The sequence below is a fragment of the Sorex araneus genome, chromosome 3 (genome assembly GCF_027595985.1).
Source record: "Sorex araneus isolate mSorAra2 chromosome 3, mSorAra2.pri, whole genome shotgun sequence".
Lineage (NCBI taxonomy): Eukaryota > Metazoa > Chordata > Mammalia > Eulipotyphla > Soricidae > Sorex > Sorex araneus.
Window position 1 is genome coordinate 116,557,471 of NC_073304.1, and position 18,214 is coordinate 116,575,684.

The 18,214-nt window shown below is 47.2% G+C and overlaps 1 protein-coding gene across 7 annotated transcripts in view; it reads right to left on the bottom strand.

Moving 5' to 3' along the window:
* KAT6B (lysine acetyltransferase 6B) overlaps positions 1–17,641 on the bottom strand; it is a 205,613-nt gene extending 187,972 nt beyond the window's left edge. For 3 of the 7 annotated variants that reach the window (XM_004615450.2, XM_055130259.1, XM_055130255.1), the window contains exons 1-2: positions 16,314–16,505; positions 4,381–4,450 (exon numbers count right to left, since the gene is read on the bottom strand). The gene's annotated coding sequence lies outside the window, so the exon portion shown is untranslated. Of the gene's footprint in view, positions 1–4,380; positions 4,451–16,313; positions 16,506–17,423 lie in introns of those variants that run through there. The other 4 variants (XM_055130256.1, XM_055130260.1, XM_055130258.1 and 1 more) reach the window with 4 other exon arrangements.
* Between the last annotated feature and the right edge of the window lie 573 nt (positions 17,642–18,214).

Sequence of the window (18,214 nt, forward strand, 5' to 3'; positions counted from 1 at the left end):
CCCAACCCCACAAAAATAGGGGGAGGGGGACTCCTAGTCTATACTTAACCTTTTAAAAAGAAAACTAGGGGTTGGAGAGACAGTAAAGCAGGTAAGGCCTCTGCTTTGTGAGCAGCCAACCCCTAGTCCCCTGGGCACTGCCAGAGGTGATGCAGAGTGCAGAGCCAGGAGTCAGCTCTTAGCCCTGCTGAGTGTCCCCCTCCCACCCTTCACCACCCAAAAGAAAGAAATAAAAAGGATACTGATTCTATTTTAGCTGGGTATTTTCTTTTTCAATCTCACACATAAGAAGATTTCCCAAAGGGAGCAATAACACAGCGGGTAGGGCATTTGCCTTGCACGCAGCCGACCCGGGTTCAATTCCTAGCATCCCATATGGTCCCCCAAGCACCACTAGGGGTAATTCCTGAGAGCAAAGCCAGGAGTAATCCCTGTGCATTACTGGGTGTGACCCAAAAAGAAAAAAAAAAAATTCCCAGAGTAGAGTGGGTAGGTCACTTGCCTTGTATGTGGCCAACCCAAGTTCAATTCTGGGCCCCCATATGAGCCCATCCCACCCAGCCCAGCAGCGCCAGATGTATTTCCTGAGTCAGAGCCAGAGTAAGCCCTAAGCACCATCTAGTACAGTCCCCAAACAAACAAACCAAAAAGAGTTCTTTCCCAGCCTGGGACCAGAGAAGTAGCTCAACGGGCTAAGGTGCCCAGGTCTGATCTCCAGCACCAAAAAGCAAGCCCAAAAGACCATTAGGAGTGATCCTAAAACAAAAAACATAACAGGGGGTAGGAGATACAGGACAAGAGGTCAAGGCACTTGCCTTGCAGTGCCCTACCCAGATTGATTCCTGGCATCACATATGGTCCCCAGAGCACTGAAAGGCAATGTGGACCCTGAGCACAGAGTCAGGAGTAGCCCGAGACCACAGGTGTGGTACAAAAACCCCGACCTTGCCAAAAAGGGAAATTTCCTAACTATCCACTACTCATCTCCAGCCATTTAACTTTGCAAAGCATCTGAACACACCCACCCACGGTCAGAAAACTGAAACTAACAGAGGACACAACCTTGCACCTTTTAAACGGTTTTTAGGATTCTGCTCAGGAATCTGCTCAAGAAAGGTCCTTATAGCTCTGATTCCAGGAAGACAGTGGTACTGCTCTCAGCATTTCCAGATACACTCAGAAACACAGACCTCCCGGAGGCTGGAGCAATAGCACAGCGGGTTAAATGTTAGAAAACCTACATCCAGGGCCGGAGCGATAGCACAGCGGGTAGGGCGTTTGCCTTGCATGCAGCCGACCCGGGTTCGATCCCCGGAATCCCATATGGTCCCCTGAGCACCGCCAGGAGTAATTCTTGAGTGCAAAGCCAGGAGTAACCCCTGAGCATCGCCGGGTGTGACCCAAAAAGCAAAAAAAAAAAAAGAAAAGAAAACCCACATCCTCTCTGTTTCGTAGTTTTAGTTTATAGAGTATACCCACACAGACTTGATCATTTAATCTGCAGGACAACTAAATGTGTAAACTAAGGCTCGGGATGATCTAACTCACTAACAGCCTCCTTAAGGCTCAATGTCCACCCTTCTAAAATTCAAGCCCACGGCCACCTGCTCTAACTCTATCTCTGCGCTGAGCAATGGTATGAACAGCAGCTCACCACTATGGAGTCGAGACACTCAGGTGACTTAAGTTCCAGGCACCTAACCTAGAAGGGATTCACGACAAAATAACAAGACAGAATCTAATATTTAATTTAGAGTAGCTATTATCACTTCCATCCAATGGAATGTCCATACATACTGAAAAATATTTTTTTACTTTTTGGCTTTTGGGCCATACCCGGCAATGCTTAGGGTTTACCACTGGCTCTGTGCTCAGGATGGGGTTTGGGGAACCACATAGGATGCTGGGTACTGAACCCAAGTTTCATGTGCAAGGCAAAAGTCATACTCATTGTACTATTGCTCCAGCTTTGAAAAATACTTCATAGTTTTCTGATTATTTTCATTCAATATGCCTAGAAGAAGAAAAAAAATTTCTATCCTCAAAACTTTATTTAAATATACTTAAAAATATAATATTTGCTTTCAGTTATTCTGGTGAGTTGCTTTTAAAAAAGAAAAAGGAAAAAGAAAAAGTGGCTGGGGGAAAGGACCAGAGAAAAAGAGACAGGTCTTTGGGAAAGGGGCTTGTCCTGTAGGCGCTGACCCGGGTTCAATCCCCAGCACTGCTGTGGTTCTCCAAGCATTGCCAAGAGTCCAGCTCAAACTGCAAAGAACTTCTTCCTCAGTGAGCCAAAACCTGCCTTCCCAGAACTATTAACCACTGTGCCTAGGTCCCCAGAAACATCTCAAGAAATCCTGACTATTTAGTAACAGGTCTGTGGATATTTAAAAGCAAGTATCTTTATTTTTTTTATTTTTTTTTTTTTTTGCTTTTTGGGTCACACCGGCAATGCACAGGGGTCATTCCTCGCTCATGCACTCAGGAATTACCCCTGGCAGTGCTCAGGGGACCATATGGGATGCTGGGATTCGAACCCGGGTCAGCCGCGTGCAAGGCAAACGCCCTACCCGCTGTGCTATCACTCCAGCCCCAAAAACAAGTATCTTTTAAAAAACTATTCACATGGACCAAAGAGATATAGTACCAACAGGTAGGGCATTTAGCCTTGCAAGTAGCTAACCCAGGTTCAATCCCTGGGGACACCACATATGGTCCCCAGAACCCTGCCATGAGTGATCTCTGAGCTCAGAGCCAGAAGTAAGCCCTATGTGGCCCAAAACAGGAACAACAAAAACTATTCACAGTTAAACCCTGTCCAACCTCCAGTTCTACCCTAAAACCATTCAGAATCTCGCAGGTCCTAACACTTCCACACATCTCATGGTTTCTAAATCCCACCTTCTCTTGGTTCTTCCTACTCTGACTTACTCCTAGCTAAGAGTAAGCTGGCTAGCCCATCCTAAAATGTGGCAGATAATCACAGCATTATCCAATCAAATACACAATCCAAGGGTGGGAGTGACAATACAGCAGGTAGGTGCTTGCCTTGCTTGAACAGCAGTACACCAGGGTTCGATTCCAGGCATCCCATATGGTCCCCCGAGCATTGTGAGGAGGTGATTCCTGAGTGCAGCAGCAATCCCTAAGCACTGCCAGATGTGGCTCCAAAAGCAAAAATTAAACAATACAATCCAGGGAGCTGGAGTGATAGTACAGCAGGTAGGGCGTTTGCCTTGCATGTGGCCGACCCAGGTTCGATTCCCAGCATCCCATATGGTCCCCTGAGCACCTCCTGGGGTAATTCCTGAGTGCATGAGCGAGGAGTAACCCCTGAGCATTGCCAGGTGTGACTCAGAAAGAAAAAAAAAAAATTAAAGGGTCAGGGAAATAACTCAAAGAAAAGATCTGGAGCACATGCTTCACATCTGGGAACCCCAAGCACTGCCAGGAGTAACCCCCAGGCACCACGGGATGTGACCCCCTCTTAACTGAAAAGAAACACAGTCCAAGGTCATTTGAACTTTCTTCCCTGCCCTGCTCTAGACAGGCTCTTGTATTCAGCATGTGGTCCAGCGACAAATTCCAGACCGTCTTTCAGATATACTGTCAAACTGAGTCTTTCCATTCCCTTCCTTGTGCAAATTTAAATGCTGGGATTTAAAATTTATTACAGTCAAGTTCATCTTGTTGGTTTGAGTCTATCTTCCAATCTGTTAAAGACTGTTTTGAATCTTGATTCTGTCATGGATGTCATCTGTAAATCTAATAAGCACTCCCCTCCGTGCCATCATATAAATCACTGACAGAAACGTTCGACTTGGAACAGTGTGTTTAGGAATGCGATCTCGGGCTTTCCTAAGTGCGACCACTCGAGAGACAGAGCACAGGCCTCGTCTGTTGGTGAGCTGTGAACAGGAAACTCATCTTTCCAAAGAAAAACAGTTTGGGGGTAAAATTTCATTACAAGACATTTTCCTGTAATGCTCAAGTAATTATTACATCTTTCATCATTTATTCATGATGAATCAACTAATTTAATTCGTCTGCACAAAATACAACTGCAGGACTAGAAAAGGTCAAAGAAAAGTGCCCAATATTGCAAAGTTACTTTTAGTCATTATGGTTACCCAGGCAGATGGACATACATTAAAACAAACTATATTTCATAATTAGCAATACTTAGTAATAGTGCTGAAATATAACTTCAAGACAAACTTATTATAATCTTTGCCCACAATCAAAAGTAGCACTCAGGGGACAAGGAGATACAAGGCCCTGAACTAAGCCTGAGCACCAAAAAAATCATTCATCTACCCAATCAAAATATTTTAATAACAATGACATTATATATTTAAAAAGCAGTATAAGTGAAAGTACCAGAATTGGAACTCCAAATGTTTTAAAAGTCCACGTCAACAATGAAGATTATTCAGATCCTCAAGCAAATCTGCCAAAAGAAAAAAAGGTGACTTTTAATTTAGATTTAAGACTACCCTTAAGAGCTGGGGAGATGGGACTGGAGCAATAGTTCAGTGGATAAGGCGTTTGCCTTGCACGAGGCCAACCCTTGCACATGGCCAGCTAAGGTTCGATTCCCAGTATCCCATATGGGCCTCTGAACACCGTTAAGAATGATTCCTGAGTGCAGAGTCAGAAATAACCCCTTAGTCTGAGTATTGCCAGGTATGACCTGCCAGGTGTGACCCAAAAAGGGAGAAAAAAAAAAAACTGGGGAGATGGCTCAAAGGGCTGGAGGAACACACTGCATGTGGGAGCCTTGGGTTAAATTCCCAGCATCCCATGGTCCCCACCACCGCCCTACCCTCCCCCATCCAAAAAATATACAGCCCTTAAATTCAATAGCTATGAATCTCTACAACTATTCAACAGAACCACCACAATACACATCAACTCTCATACCACTTAAGGGTAAGATACTTGAATTCGAGACAAGAAATGCAGGCTTAAAGCAAGTGCCTAAAGAAGTCATTTTCACTCTTCCTTAAAGCCAGGCCTATTCTCCAAATATTGAAAGTCAGGTTTACAGAAAGCTGGGTGTAGCTCGGTGGTGGGAAACACACAGGCCCTGAATTTGATCACCAGGACTGCCCCCTGTTCAATACCAGACTCACTGTCCTTTGAAACCCGCAGATTCAACAATGTACTCTCTGGTACACCATGCCAGGGGTACAGGCACAGCTGGTAAAGCGCCTGCCTTGCACACGGCTGAGCCAGGTTTGATCCCCTGCACCCTGTGGTTCCCCAAGCCCTACTAGGAGTGACAGAGTCAGGAGAAAGCCCAGAGCACCACTGAGTGTGGCCCAAAAAGAAAAAAGGAAAAACATCACCACTCCACCTAAAGTACACAACTGTTGCTGAGGGGTGCAACCCCCCAATCACCACAGCAAAAAAAAAAAAAAAAATAGGGAAATCAGGTTTGTCAGTAAGTATGAAATAAGGGGGGATGGAGCCATGGTATAGCAGATAGGGCGCTTGCCTTGCACCCAACTGACCTTCGCAGAGTCAGGAGTTACCCCTGATCATCACTGGTGTGGCCCAAACCTCCCCCCACCACCACTCTGCCACACACACAAGTAAACAAGAACCCCAACATAAAAATATCCCGCTGCTGGGGCTGGAGCAATAGCACAGCGGGTAAGGCGTTTGCCTTGCACGGGGCCGACCCGAGTTCGATTCACAGTATCCCATATGGTTCCCTGAGCACCGCCAGGAGTGATTCCTGAGTGCATGAACCAGGAGTAACCCCTGTGCAACACCAGGTGTGACCCAAAAAGAAAAAAAAAATCCCTCTGTTGGAGAGGGAGCTAGATCCATTGGGCAGTGCATGGCTTGCAAGCTCAAGACCCCGAGTTCGAGTCATAGCATGACAAACCAAAAACCCAAAGCAGGGGGGACAGTGTGGCACCACTGGGCGGAGGGCCAAACCATCAGGACCACACCACTAGGCCATAGCTCCAGGTATAGATGCTGGGCCCCCAAGCACCACCAGGGCAACCCCCCCAACAACAAGCACAACAAAAATGCACCTAAACAAACTAGATGCAAGTTTCCACAATTGTAAGTTTGTGTTGACAGAAGTTACATTTTATAGAAGGTAGAGATTCTTAGTTCAAAGACAAAAACAAAATTTAAATAAGATGCAGAGGAGACTATTCAAAGGGCTGGAGTGCATGCTCTGTACGCAGGAACCAGGTTCCATTCCACGCTCTTCACAATGCCAACCCCAAGCACCACCAGATCTGGCATCAAAACAAACAAACAGCAACAAAAAAATGCAGTACATTTTCTCAACAATTACAAACTTAGAGACTCCCCACCCCCAGTCAAAGATCACATCCCACTTCTCAATTTAATCTCAAAATTAGCTCTCATCTGACACCAACCAACCGAGTTAATTAGGTAAAAGCAGATGTAACTAGCAGATCTTTGCTCTAAGCAGAATCCGTGTTAAACACACACACATACACACACACGGGTAGAGAAAAATCAGAAGTCTCTTATCAGTAGTCAATTCTCAACTAAATACATAAATATTATCCACTTTGTATATTATCCACTGCAAATTTTTTAATCTTCAGCTGGTTTGCTTCTGACATCCCACTGGCCCCACTGTAAATTGGTATTGCTAAGAGAATAGATTGAAAACCAATTTAGTTTTAGTCTAAGCAGTATCTAACCAGAAACACAAATCTACAGGAAAAAAAACTGCATAATTCATTCAAAAGCCAAACAGAAAAAAGCTTCTCCACCCCCCAATTCTGAATTACCCACACCACTTCTCTTTTTTCAGAGCTCTTGGTTTGTTTCATATGTAGATAGGACACTCTATTCAAGCACAAACCTAAAAATCATTCTCTTTTCAGTTTTTTCTAAAAACTTGAAAGTTAAACTAAAAGGCTATCAAAGTAGGAGTGAATCATTCCAAATTAATTCTGAGGACTCATGCTACATCAAATGAAATTATTCTATTTTCTGAGGTTTTGAATCCTTTTATTTTTAACTACAAAATAGTATCAGTAAATTATATGGTTGTATCATACAGCCTCATAATAAAACAGTATTTACATCATTCATTACAAACTATTCTAAACAGATCTAGAGAAATGCTTAGTCCAACAGAGCTTTGGTTTCATTAGTATTATATAAATATCAACACTATTCAGAAATATTCATGTTAGCATACAAGTCAGAATATCCCAGATCATAAATATTCTGTGAAAATGTCTGTTTTCACTAAAGCCTGTCTCAAAATCAATGTCATAACACTCAAGTCATGAGATTATGGAAGAGCCAAAACAGGGATAAAAAAAAGAAAGAAATTATTATTAACAGAGTTCACCCCTTTGTCATTCTGAGTTTTACTTGCTAATGGTTATTTTTAGTTCTCTCACTTTTATGTGCTCCTGGATTATTTCAAAGCCTATTATGTAACTAACGAAGCTCCACAAAATTTAACAATCTTCTGAAATAGAACAGACCCTGCCTAGGTGAAGGAACTTTGTCTTCTATAATCACCAAGTTATGAGCACTGTACCTCAAAACAGCATTCTGAATGATCAAGTATCTGCTATCTAACAATATCCATCATCCCTACAGCCACACTTGGTAACTTTCAAATCCAACAAGTACCTACTTTCTTCGCCAAAAATCAATGCTCAGAACCCAAACCATGTGAATTTCAAGGTGAAATCATTCATAAATGTGGTCAAAGAAGCAGTGAGTAGCTCAGTGTGTGGCCCTAAACTAGGTGCTCTGAGAGGCCTAGAATAGGTGCAGCCACTAAGAAGTGGTGGAGGAAATGGCTCCGAGGGCTAAACACAAGCTTTGGATACAGGAGTCCCAGGTTGCTCCCTGGTACTGCCAGAACACCAAGCCAGCAGAGCCAAGGGGTAGAGCACAGCTAACATGTGCAACACCTTGAGTTTAATACCCAGCACAGTTTCCCCAGCTCCCCTGCCCCCACCAGCAGTGCCACCAGGAGTGGCCCTAATTTAACAATATATCCTCATTTAATAATATATCCATATACAAACACACATTCACAGCCATGGAAATAGTCCAATATCCACCAGCAGACGTGTTATATATGAAGGAGCACTGGATACAACGTTACAAAAGATGGCTTATGTACTCAGCAAAGCCAGTAGCAAAAGATCACCCAGGGGGGCTTGGGGGGGTCAGAGAGACAGTACTGGGGTTTAGGCACTCACCCGGCACATGGGCTGAACAGATTCTATCCCAGCACATAGATAGTCCCCCAGGTACCTACTCCAGGGGTCATTTCCATGCACAAAACCAGGCCCAAGCCCTGAGAACCACCAGAAGTGATCTCTGAGCACAGAGCTATACATAAGCCCTCAGCACTTCCAGCTGTGGCCCAAAACCAAACAAATGGGGGGGGGGGGGGGGAAATGATCACTGATAATCAGTATAATCCAATCATTAAACCCAGAGAACAGATAAAATCATAAACATGATAAAGACTAGTGGGGGGGAACAAAAAAGAAAAGGAGAAATTGTTTGATGGGTCTATTTTTGGATTAATGAAAATGTTTTGTGGTTCATGAAACTAAAAAGGTGGAGGTGACACAATATTGTCAATTTATTGACAATATTGTCAATAAATAAACATCACCAAATTGCGACCTTTTTGTTTTGGTTTAGGGGCTACATCCAGCAATGCTTAGGGTTTACCCCTGGTTCTGCACTTAGGGATCACTCGGGGGACCCTATGGGGTGCCAGGGATCAAAACCCGGGATAGCTGCATGCAAGGCAAATGCCCTACCCACTGTATTAATCGCTTAGGCCCCTAAATTTTTATTTATTTACTTCTTTTGGTTTGGGGGCTACACTCAGCCAGGGTTTACTCCTGGCTCTGCACTCAAGGCTCACTCCTGGTGGTGCTCAGGAGACAGATCATATGGGGTGCCAGGGGTTGAACCTGGGGTTGGACAAGTGAAAGGCAAGAGTCCTACCTGCTGTACTATGGATCTACAGTCACTTTTTAAATGAACAATCCGGTGACATTTATTTAGCATAAATACTTAACTGCATATTATGTGGATTTAACTTTTGATTTTAATTAAACACTGTAATAATTCCATTTTCTGTCATATTAGGATACACACTGCACACAATGAGTAAAATGTTCAAGCAATCTTGTAAAGCAACACTGTTACCATTTTGTAAAAGAAAAACTGAAGCTTGACTTGGTCAGTACCCCAGAACTATTAAATCACGACTGATTTTAGTTCAGGTGCTTAAATCTAAAATCCTTATTATCATTATAGTTTTCAAACTGAGTTACTTAAATCTCTTGGGAGAAAGTGACTTGGGAATCATCCCTTGTGGATTAATACTCAGCCGCCATAACCCCTTTTACCCAACCAAATTGTTCACCTGAACTTGGACATGAAGTGAGCTACCCTCTAAGACTCACTGTTGGGGCTGGAGCAATAGCACAGCGGGTAGGGTGTTTGCCTTGCACGCGGCCGACCCGGGTTCGATTCCCAGCATCCCATATGGTCCCCTGAGCACCGCCAGGAGTAATTCCTGAGTGCAGAGCCAGGAGTAACCCCTGCGCATTGCCAGGTGTGACCCAAAAAGCAAAAAAATATATATATATATTTAAGACTCACTGTTGTTGAAAGGGCTCTTTCAACCACACAAGGGAAAAAAAGAAATCCAGAAACAGCGGTGACTATAACTTGCTGGGTATGAATGGGTAGAATACCTATTACTGATGGAATGGAAACAGTACTTGAAAGAATTCAGCAGAACTGTCTGGTCTTAGAGCCTCAGTTCAAATCCTCCATGGCCCATGGGAAACATCACCTTCTCGGAAGCCCAGCATCTTCTAGTCTAACAGGAAATTTTTTACTTTCTTTCTCTTTGGTATTAATTCACCTCTGATTTATTATGCTCATTTACACACCAAATAGTCTGCCACTAAACAGACTGCCAAGTTTTGTTGTGTTTTACAGTGTGGGCAACTGAACCTCACACAGGCTAGGCATGATCTTTACGCTGAGCCCCATCTCCACCTAAACTGCAAGGTTTTTAGAAACAGAAACCATGGGGCCAAGGAGATGGCCCAGTGGGTTGCACATTTGCTTTGTGAGCTGGAGTACAGGGTTAAGTCTCCCAGCACCACCCCGACCCTCCCCCAACCCCAAGCACAGAGTTGAAACTGGCCTCTAGTACCACCGGGTGTGGCTCAAAATCTCCTTTAAAAGCAAATAAAGAGAGGGTGGGGGGCAGAGAGATACCACAGGGCTTAAGGCACTTGCAGGCTTTGTGGAAGGAGTCAGGGAGTCATTTGAATCTTGCACCACCTGTGCAGTTAGGAGTAACCCCTGAGCACAGCCTGGTGAGGCCCAAAACAAACAAATAAACAAAATCTGGCTGTGACAAAAGCCATTCTGAGATGTGCAAGCATGTCAGTTGAAGGGAAAGAAATAGCCACTGCAAGAACAGTGAAACGAGGAAATGTGCACAGTACTCCAGACAGACACTTTTCTGAACGCTTGAACCACTCCGGCAAGGTTGAAAAGATGTCTCAAGGAACAGAAACAATCACTGTGTCACCTCTCCAAACATCAGTGCTGTTCATCCTACATTTATGAGTCAAACTCAGCAGCAAGCCCAGAGTAGGCACTCAATAACTGTTACTTTGAATTGAATATTTAATTCCCCCACTTTTTAGAATAATACTAAGTTCTTTCTCAGTATTCATTAACATAGAGTTTCCAATTCATAAGCTAATAATGTTTTCCAAGGATTTGTAAGAGGCTAAATCACCATGAAAATTATCATTTCAACTAATACATATTATATTAATTGGAAGTTTAATTTTTCATGTCATGCTCTCCTAGTTGACAATATCCTTGTTATGTCATTAAACTATAATTGTGTAAATCTGCTTCAACAAACAATAACTGAACCATCAATAAACTATTATGGTTTCCATAATCCCTAGCAAAGATTAGTTTCAACATCATCATCATACATTAGTAGAAACATGTCCCAAATCTCCTAGTGAAGCCGAAGAATTAAGTTTGCTTCGTCATCCCTGCATTTAAGTGCTCAATAGTTTCAGACTCTAAACTTTAATCACACTGTTAGGAACAGTACAAGGAAATCTGATCCCTTGTAAAACAGAGGATTTTGGAGACAAGATGAAAAGTCAGTTAAAGTCATCAAGTCTTTGAAGCCAGGGTACACTGATTAGTAATGACGATATTATAACTAAGCACTTTCACTTAAGAAATAATCAACTAAATTTAGACTGACTTTTTGGTTTTTAGGCAGGGAGGGGCAGGCTTTTAAAATGTCCTACTCAATCCCAGATTTCTCCCTAATTACAAATTAGCTTCAGCTGGGTTCTAATGAAAATGCTTGAGAACAATAACACACTATGGGGGAAGGGGGGGAATCTAACAACTAAACTTTTAGACATGGCTTTTAATATACAGATCATTTCAAAAATTTCCTTCAATTTTATTAGTTTCTTCAAATAAGATATCCTATGTAGCCAGAAAACAAATTAGTATTCCATTTAAAAAAAAAATAACTCAAGCAAATTATACATCTATTTTTGACTCAGTGGTTGTTTTCTATTTTTGGGCAGGTGGTCACTCCCATCCAAAAATCTCCCAACCCCGAAACTTTTGGCCACCCAAGTCCCCTCCAACCTAGAGCCCTGCTCCTGCACTATGGGCCCTGGGTCTGACCCCATACAGGGGAAAATAAAAAGGTGAGAAAATTATTCTCATTTGTTTTGAATAATAGCAAAGAATCAGTATTTGAAATTTGATTCAACAAGGAAGTGTGCTGTGAGGAGCCTTATCTAGAAAGTATAGGAACCAAATGCCAGCATGAGATACCAGACAGTTACATAAACCAAATCTCAGCTTTCTAATCTGTAAGAAATAAGAATACATCTCTGCTTTGCAGAATTGTTAAGGATAATTGATACAACAAATATAACAAAAAAGCAGGCGTGATGGCAGCTACATAGCAGAAACACAATAAAACGCCAGCTCATAAAAGGAGAAAAGGGCAATGCAGTCAGCTGGAGACCTGTAAAACCTAATCTGGCTGAACTTCTGTCTCAATGACCATTTTCTCCTAAGAGATGAGGAAGTCAGCACCTGGCTCTTAGTTACAGCCACAGAGAAGTCAAAATCAAGACCGAGCACAGAAAAACAAAATGAGATTTGCGGTGGTGCAGACAGGGTCAAGAAGAGTATATTTTACTCATAATCATATATCTTTTAAAAGCCAATAAACCTTTTAGAATACTAAAAAGTATGCCTTCTTTACCTGAGGGTAGGAAAAGTTTTAAAACAAGGCACCAAAGGCACTAACCTAAAGAAAAGACCAATAAATGTAACTCTATTAAAACTAAGAACTTCTCTTCATTAAAAAGACACTATAAAAGAAACTGAAAGAAAGTGAAAAAGGTGAGCCACAGGCTGGAAGACATTTGCAACATACAACAAAGGATCTGTATCCTAAACAGCAACAAAAAGGGGGGGAGGGGCGGGGAGACTCAGACACCCTTGACCTGTAACTCTACAAATGAGAAAATCTAAATAGCCAACAAATACATGAAAAGCTGTTCAACCTGATCATTCATCAGATAAACAGAAAGTTTATCGGATTGGTTGGTTTGAAAAGCTAGCAAAACTCCGAGTTAGAAGGAACCAGGAGCCTTGAGAACTCACATACACTAACGAAGGGAGTGTAACTTGATAGCACACTTAGGAACAGTACGACTTGTTTGTATCCAGAGAGGTGAAGAAAAGTAAGCCTTGACTAGGCCACCCAAACCCAGACATTTGAGAAGGAGGTGGGCAGCAGGTGATGGGCTGGGGGGTCACTCACTGCGACTTTGTGCCCAACTGCCTCAAACTGGAAACCATTCAAGTATCTAACCACAGTAGAATGGATGAGGGCAAAAATCATGGGAGGTACTTAAATTAGATTGTGGGATTGTGTTTAAAGGTGCTTACGGAATGCAAATTGAGCCACAAAGGGACGAGACTGTCCTTCACGCTTTGCCCTTTCAGGCCTCATCCACTCTTCTGCAAGCAAAGACTGTCACGATTGCTCCCTCATCCCTCCTTCCATAAAAATGGAAAGTTTTCTTCTCCCTCACTTTACACCGTGCGTGGGGAGAACTGCACGCTACCTAAGACTGAAACCTCCCAGGTAGGAACCTGAGCATCTGATAATGCAGGATCAGGGCCAGAGCAACAGTACAGCGAGCAGGGCACTTGACTTGCGTGCCAATGACCCAGGTTTGATCCCGAGCATCATCACATAAGGTCCCCAAGTACTGCCAAAATTGATCCTTCAACACAGTACCAGGATTTGGTCCTGAACAGCACCAGCTGTGGCCCAGGAACAGAAAAGAAAAGAAAAAAAACAAGAAAAACAAGACCAGTTTTTGTTAAGTCATCTCCTAACTATGAAAGCCTGGTAAAGTTTCTGAACAACAATGAATTCGCCAAACTTTCTAAACTATTTTCCCAAATTCGCCCTATTTCAGCTTCATTCATGTAAAACATTTTACAGTTTCTGCACCAAGCAGTGCATGAGATAAACATCTGGTATAAAGGCAAGGACATGGTATCCAGTCTACTAAGAGCTGCTACGATGGAGGCCAGACTTCTGACCACACTGAGCACCCGCCAGCCAGCCTAAACTTCTCCTGCAATGCGCACACCTTGTATTCTCAGGGGCAGAAGATAGCCCATGCCACAGAGAGCATGCCTAGCACATGCAAGGTGGTGTTCGAGCCCCAGCACTCCTAGAGATAGTCCCTACTAAAGAAAACAAACAAAACATGGATGGAGAGTCCTACCCACTGGGCTCAGGCTTTCTTGCAAATCTGGGGACAATCCCTTGAGCCCTGTCAGGAATGATAAGCACCAAGTCAGAGTAGCCTCTGAGCACTGTTGGGTGTGGCCCCAAACAAAACAACCAAAAACAAAAACAGGAGAAAACAAAACAAAAAAATATTCCTGCATTTTTTTTTTCCCCAATCATCCATTCACCAACTCAAACTTCCATTCTGAAGTTTCAGGTAAGACTTATCCTTGGGCCAAAAAGAAGATGCATTGATGCACTGGAGCTTATTATTTCTGAAATGGGCAAAAATTTGCTAAGTACAGAAAAGATTGTTCCAAGCCCCAGGAAACCACCTGCCCAGCAGTTCAAAAGCCCCCTACACACACACACACACACAGAGAGACTTCACACATAGGCCAAAGAGCATCCAGGCAGTGCTACCTTTTGGGATCCCGGCCTCACGTGCAGCACAAGTGTGTGAAGGTTGCAACAAAGGTGTGTGGCCCTGAGTAAGCACCGTAGCCATAAGCACTGTGAAACAGTGTATACGCACCAAAGTCAAATGTGCAAACCTGGGCACCAATGCCAATGCCACAGTAACAACAAAAGGAGGGGCACAGGGAAAAGTTTCCCAGGGCCAGGCAGAGCGCAGCAGGCTGCAGCCCAGGCTTTGCATGCAGGTTCAATCCCTGGCACCCTGCAACTCCCAAGCACAGAGATAGCACCACTCAGGGGGCCCAAATACAAAGTAAAAAAGTGGAAGACTTCCAATCTGTGTGATTTTTATGAATAAAAAATTGGGCCAGGGAGAGAGTACAGTGGGTAGAGCAATTGCCTTGCATGCAGCTGAACCAGGTTTAATCCCCAGCACCCTATAAGGTCCTCCCAGATCACTCCTGCCAGGAGTGATCCCCAAGTGTAGAGCCAGGAGGAAGTCCTGAGCACATCCGAGAATGGCGCAAAAAAAAAAAAACAGAAAACAAAAATAAGATTGAAGTGTTTTATTTCAGGAGTATTCTAGGAAATCTAGGAAACACAAAACACAAGACAGGGAGAATGCACCATACTCATAGTCCTATAAAAAAACAAAACTAAACCAAAACATAACATCTTTTATGGAATGTCACAAAACTAACACTATCCCAATACCAACACAATTAATTCCCTTTTGCCATTTCCACTCTCTGTTCCTATATGGTAAATTTCCTAAATCTCCTCTTCACCTCTACCCCAAATGCACCAAGTTCATGGCTTCTATCTTACTCTTTTTCACATCTGTAATTCTTTATCACTACCTTCTCACAACCTCAATACTCGCTACCAATTGAGGGCTTAAACTTCTTCAAGAAGCAGAGGAAGCCATTTGTAATCTAGCCTCTCCTCCACCAATAGCAAAGTACACTCACATTCAAAAACACACAATGATCTTTCCCAAGGTAAGGCAAGAGCCTCTTCCTGAAAATAGCACTCTGCCCACCCCTCGAGACTCCAGTTTAAGTTTCACCCACAAAACCGACATTCGGTCACTCATGTCCTGGTGCAATCCACCAAAGCGTGTTCGGCCACACCTGCCTCCTTTTCAACTCACCTGAATCCCCCCCCCATCAACAGATGTGTGCTAACAGATCGTTTGACAGGTTTTCAGTACCCTCCCTTCTCCACCCTTCACCTTTCAACCTCCTCTGCTGTTTGAACTTTCATCCATCGCACCCTTGCAAGTTTCTTCCAAAGTGCATGGTGGTGCCCCTCTCTGTCCCAACACAATAATTCACCCGGACACCACAGCCCCTCTGCCTCCTTCTCACACGCCGTCCACACTGCCCCGATGCTACAACTCCTCGCGCTGCTCTCAACTCCGCCATCCACCACACCCAAACCCATCCTTAACTTGCCCCAGATAACCACAGGCTCATCCTCCATCCTTTCACCCACGTCCACGTCGCCCCTGGGCTCCCCGCTTCGACATCTCCCAAACTGGACCTCCCCCTACTCTCCCCGCGGGTACCTGCTTCCACACCTCCAATTTCTGCTCCCATCCACCCCCTCACCCGTCCCCCAGACACTCCCTAACCCACACCCGCCCCGTAGAGCCCCACCCCCACCGTTCCTTCCAGGTCACTCCCAGGCAAAAATCTCCCCTGCCGCCCGACCACCGAGCCCCGCCCCCGCCGCGGCCCGGCCACGCCCCCCGCGGCCCGGAGCCCCGCCCCGTGCCCTAGAGGCCCTGTGAGGGGCGGGGCCTCTCCCTCCTCCCTAACCCCCGCCCCCTACCGTCACGCTCAGGGGCAGCCTGACCCCGAGCGGCCCCGCGGTGACCCTCGCGCAGAGGCCTGTGGGAGGGGCGTCACAAGCCCCGATTCCAACCCCCCGCCCTCCGCCCCCCTCCCGCTCAGTCTCCTCCCCCTGGGAGCGCGCGGGGTGGGTGACAGACCTGGCTGCGCGCCACCGCCACAGCGCCTGCCAGGGGCGCCGCCGGTGCCTGCCCGAGAAACCGCGGCCGCCGCCCGGAGGAGGTGCCGTCGCCTCCGCCGCCGCTGCCGCCGCCGCCAGGGGTAGGAGCTAAGCCGCCGCCATTTTGTGTCCCCCTGTTGTTGTCGTTGACATGAATCCGACATGACACTGATTACAGCCCAATGGAGTCTCATTAAACCCGAGCCGCGGCCCCGCCCCGGCGCTGCTCCATTGGACGAGACGGCAGACACTTGGGGCCCCTCGTTGGCCTACAGGTCTGCCCGTCACGCGTACACTCGCCACTCTGCAGCCCATTGGGGCAGATTCCTGCCGGTCATCTCGCCTCCGCATAGACACACCCCTCGACCCACATTCCCCCCCTCCGGCACCACCCCAGGGGAGGGTGCTCTGCCAGCGCCAATCAGCAGGCCCCTGGGCCCGCCCCTGCCGGGTGTCTATTGGCCCAGCCCCCTTTCGCTCTCGCAGACAGCGCGCCACCTCTACTTCCACCTACCCGCCTCCTCTACGTCTGGAAAGGGATTGGGTCAGCGCGCAGGAGAGGCGCTGGGCCCTATTGGCTGCAGACCACGCCAATCAGGGTCCTGCTCCCTCTCCCCTCCCCCACGCCGCCCCAAACCCCTAGCCCGCAGCTAAAGTTTGTGTGAGAGCTGATCGCTGGCGGCGGCCGCAGGATGGAAGGGTGGGCGCGGGCGGGCGCGCGCGAGCGGGCACGCGAAGTTAAAATTCGAGGTTCTCCGTCGCCAGCTCCTGCGGCGGAGCGCGCGGACGGGCGCGCCGCCCGGAGCGTTCCATCCCGCCCCCTCCTCCACCCTCTCGCGTCCCATCCTGGGCGACTACTCGCCCGCCCCCTGGCTTGCATCTTTACCCCCACACACCCCTTACCCTGCAACCCCCGGCTGGGTGCAGGCAGAACGGTCTCGCTGCAGCCCCCTCACCGTCCCGTGCCGAGGGGAAGCAAGCCCCTGCCCGCCGGGCGTGCACCCCCCCCCCCCCGGCTCCACACTCGCCCGTGTCTGCAAGCACGTGCACCGTTCGCCGCTGCCTCCAACCACCCGGGTCCCCGGCTAACCTCGTCTGCGGCCCGGCCAATCGTTTGCTGCCCTTTGTTGCTGCAGCCCGGGTCTTCCCCGCTGCCTTCCTCAGCCTCCGCCTCGTCCTTTGCCAGCCGCCCGGGTCCGCAGCGCCGTGCTCCCCCCGCCCGGGACCCACCGCCGCCGCCGCCTCCTTCTCCTCCTCCGCCTCCTCCTCCTCGGCTCCGGGCTGCAGCGCACAGAGCCCGAGGCAGCGCCGCCCAGCCCCGCTCCCCCCGCGCCGCCAGCTAGCCCGCCCGGCCCGGCCGGGGGCGCAGCCCGGACCCCGCCCGCCTCTGTCCCCGCCCCGGGGGTACCTGCCTCCGCCCTGGGGGGCTCCGCTCGCCGCCCTCGTGGGAGGCGGAGATGCCGGTGTCCGTGGGAGGATGGGGATGCCTGGGCCTTTGGGGGCGGGAGTGTGCCCGCCCGAGCCGGGACTGAGAGGTGCGGTCCTCGCCCACGAGCCCCCCTCCCGCTGCTGTGGCCCAAAACTTGTCCCGCGCCCCGGCCTCGCACCCTGGGGTGGTTGCGGTGGTGTAGGGATGGGGGACGCCCGGGTAGCCGGGTGTCCCCTGATCTGGAGGAAGAGGAGCGTGACATTCAGTGACTGCGGACAGGGCACAGCGGCGGCATCCCTGGGTGGGATTGGGGATGCCAGGAGCGCGCTGGAGGGGCTGCTACCCGCACGGTGCCCTCTCCGGCCTGTTAGAGCGGGCAGCCCAAGCAGAGGTGCTGGGGAGGGCAGAGGGGTGGGGGCCGCCACCCACCCACCCACCCAGCACTTGAAGGC